Source organism: Tupaia chinensis, unplaced genomic scaffold (assembly GCF_000334495.1).
Source record: "Tupaia chinensis unplaced genomic scaffold, TupChi_1.0 Scaffold000531_1, whole genome shotgun sequence".
Lineage (NCBI taxonomy): Eukaryota > Metazoa > Chordata > Mammalia > Scandentia > Tupaiidae > Tupaia > Tupaia belangeri.
This window is the reverse complement of record NW_006160044.1, coordinates 297939-301828: the sequence shown is the minus strand read 5'-3', so window position 1 is coordinate 301828 and position 3890 is coordinate 297939. Positions and strand designations below refer to the sequence as shown.

General features: G+C 57.1%; 1 protein-coding gene across 1 annotated transcript in view; it reads left to right on the top strand.

Annotated features, from left to right (window-relative positions):
• Nucleotides 1-3890, top strand: part of GGT1 (gamma-glutamyltransferase 1) — a 30470-nt gene that overhangs the window by 994 nt on the left and 25586 nt on the right.

The window sequence follows — 3890 nt, the reverse complement described above, 5'->3', positions numbered from 1 at the left end:
GAGACAGAAAGCGAGGAATCACCCCCCAGAGGGGATGGCCACGCCGCAATCTCTTCTCCTCCATTCTCCTCTCGGGATCTTGGGCACGCACACACACGCGCCCGGCGTGAGTTTAAGCCACCGGGTCTGGGACGCGAACCACTGTCGGCTACATGGGAGTTCATCGACATAGCCACTACGCTAACTGCTGGTCCCATGATTTCTCACTTTCCCTCTCTCTGGCTCTCAATCTGGCTGTCTCTCTCTGGCGAGTGCATGCACCCTATAACCAAAAAAAAAAAAAAGAAAGAAAGAAAGAAAGGAAAAGAAAGTGAGGAGGGCCCAGCATGGAGAAACTGAGGCTGGGCGGGTTGGGCAGCCTCACGTGGGGCTGGGGCAGGGCCGGTTGCGCAAGAGGTCGTTGCCCAACTCCGGTGGGTGCCCGCCACCTCATGGTCATTCCAGGCACATACCACTCTTTCAATAGGTTTCCGGCAGGTGTGGCTATCAAGTCTTGGGTGGGAACCTGGGGAGGCACGTGGCAGCTCGCAGGGGTGCTACGGTGTAGGCAGGGCTGGGAGCCCGCAGAGCTGTGTCCTACACCCAGGGCTGGTGGGTGGGTCCCGGGCCCACCTGCAGGAGCATGTGCCTCCTCGGCGCTTCTGTCTAAGCCTCGGTTTCCTGTCTGTCGGTGGAGTTGGGGCTGTGCCTGTCACCGCTGTCCTCTGGGGTGACGGTGACACAGCCAGCGAGCTGGGCTGGAGGATTAGCAGAGGGACTCCAGGCTGGCTGCTCTCATCACCTCTTCCTCCCACTCCCCTCGCACCGTGTCCCAGGAATGTGCTCTGCTCAGACCAGACTCAGCCTGGGTGCACCTTTGTGCTGGCGAGGGTGGTGCCGGCGTGAGAGTCAGCCTCCCTGGGTGAGTGGCTTGTACGCCCTGGACACAGGGAGCTCACTCACCACTCTCCAGGCCCTGCAGGCTTCCCTGAGCCTGGGGAGTGGTTCCCCGGGTTACTCTGCGTGTAGGGGCTGGAGGGCAGACCTGCGCACCATGTAACAAACAGCAGGTGAGAAAGAGCCTCCTTCCTTCTGTACCTCATACTAATGTTGACATGGCCTTTGATGGGATGCCCTCCTCCTGTCTCTCCCTCAAACTTGTAGCTGCTGCCAGACTTTATCTGCCCGTGGTGGTCGTTGTTATCTTTCTTTTTCTTTCTTTTATTTTAGAGAGATTTTTGCTATAGGTTGTGTGTGCACCCACCAGAGAGATAGAGAAAGAGAAATTAAGAAATCACCCCCCAGGAGGGATGGCCCTGCTGTAATCCCTTCTTCTCCATTCTCTTCTTCAGATCTGGGGCACGTAGGCACGCACACCCGGCCTGTTTCAAACCACTGGGTTTGGGATTTGAACCACGGCCGGCCTTGTGGGAGTCCAGTGACATAACCATGACACCATCTGCTAGTCCCTAATTTTTATTTTTTAAAGAATTATTAACCTAGGGGCTGGGAGGTGGCGTGGTGGTTAAGGCACAGGACTTGAACCATGGACCTGGCAGCTCTGTCTCTCTCTGGCCAAAGTGAAAAGTAATGATGCTAAATGAAATTAAATAAAGAAATATTAAAAAAAAAAAGAATCATCAATTTAATTGTAATTACTATTATTAAATTTGCTATAGGGCATGTGCGTTCACCAGAGAGAGACAAAAAGAGAAAATGAAAAAGCAAACTGCTAGGTCCAGGACTCGAACTGTGCTCAGCAGTTCAGCCATGTGCGAGTCCAGCACCTTAACCACCCTGGCACCTGCTGGTCCCAGTTGTCATCTTCTTTCTTTCTTTCTTCTTTTTTTTTTTTTTTTTTTTTTTTTGAGGTTTTTTTTTTGAGAGGTTTTTGCTATAGGTTGCATGCGCTCGCCAGAAAGACAGAAAGCAAGAAATCACCCCCCAAGGGGGATGGCCATGCTGCAATCCCTTCTCCTCCATTCTCCTCTCGGGATCTTGGGCACGCGCGCACACGCGCTTGGCGTGAGTTTAAGCCACCCAGTCCGGGACTCGAACCGCGGTCGACTACATGGGAGTCCAGCGACATAGCCATTACATTAACTGCTGGTCTCCAGTTGTCATCTTTCTACTTTTTTGTTTTTTTTTTTGAGAGGATTTCGCTATAGGGCACGTGCGCTTGCCAGACAGACAGAGAGAGACAGAGAGACAGAAAGTGAGAAATCACCCCCCAGGGGGGATGGTCACGTTGCAATCCCTTCTCCTCCATTCTCCTCCCCGGATCTTGAGCACGCACGCACATGCGCCCGGAGTGAGTTTTAAGCCACCGGGTCTGGGATGCGAACCATGGTCGACTACATGGGAGTCCAGCAACATAGCCATTACGCCAACTGCTGGTCCCCCTCGTCTTTCCACTTTCCCTGGTCCAGGGTTTTCTTGATGAGCCCACCTGTTGGGCCTGGGCTAGCCTCTGCCCACCCGGGCGTTCTCCTTGCCCGCCTGAGTCCCACCAGCTCTCGCCATCACAGGCAAGGAGGGACGTGCTGACCAGGCTGGGGCAGGGGACAGAGCCCTGCGGCTCTCCCTGGAATGCAGCTACTCAGGTAGGGCTGAATGTCCTGATGTCCCTGGCTCCCGTCCAGCCCCTGGGGACAAGTCCTGGGGCCTCTGTCCCTGTTCCTGCCTTTTCTCTTTTCCCAGTCACCCTGATCTGTGGAGTTAGGGGACACCCAGGACATGAGCTCTGTCATCGCGCCCCATCCTAGGGCAGATGGGGATTTCACGGTGTGTGTGGTGGCTTCTGTCTGGAGCCTGCTGGAGGACAACCATGTGGCCCGGGGAGACAGCACTTGTGTTCCCCTGTCACAGGGGGCAGCTGTGAATGATGGTGGCAGAGTAGTCCTTACAGCATGCGTGGACCTCAGGTGGAGGGGGCAGCCCAGGCACAGCTGGTCAGGGGGCAAGGGAAGGATCGTGACTCAGGGGGTTGCTGACCCTTGTCTTTGACAGTCGAGACCAAGGGGGCGCATGGAGCAAGGTCCCCCAGACCTGCCCCAGGGCTGCTGCTGGCTGGGACATCTGGTGGCAGACTGGGGACATGTAGCAACTAGGGCAGGCCCAGGGTGGCCAGGCTTGTGACAAGGCTGTGCTGAGTGACCCCAGGCCCGCTCTGGCCCTCTCGGGGCTCTGCCCTCAGGTGGTTCCTTGTGCCCCGGGGGTGTCGATGTTCCTGAATGGACAGTCGCACCAGGCTGGGCACAGGGAGGGGGCCCCAGGCTGAGTTCCAGGGACATGGTTTTGGCATTGAGAGCCGGGTATGGAAGGTGGCTTAGGTCTGGGTTCTGGTCTGGGGTCTCAGGAACCGTCTCAGGGACACTGGGTCCGGCTGAGATCAGACGCTCTGAACAGACACAGGGTGAGGCAGGGGGGGTTCTAGCTGGGGACACTGGAGTGGAGGGGCAGATGGTTCCCTTGAGTCTGGGAGTGCAGACCCCTTTCCTGGGCTCCCAGCACCCTCCTATTCCTGTCCCGGGGCCCTCCAAGGGCCACGTGAACTTTAGTCACCTGGTGACAGGAAGAGTCACTGTGCCTGCTTGCTGCTGTGACGTCAGCCCTCCCTCCCCGCCTTTCCCCCCTTCCGCCTCCCCTCCGCCCAGTCTAGACCTCTGTGGGAAGACTGCAGGTCCTCCACCCTGCTCAGACGCCTTCGACTACCCCACAGGGATGCTGGGCGCCCCTAGCTGGCTTCTAGCCCTCTCTGGGACTAGGTAAGCACGTGGGTCCTCCAGCCCCTCTGGCCCCTTTCCTGCTCTGTGCCTCCTGGGAGGTGCTCACCCCCACCTCTCAGTCCCAATTCCAAGGCCCCCTGAGGAGCTCTGCAGGGGCTGTGGCATGGCTCCAGGCACTCCCCG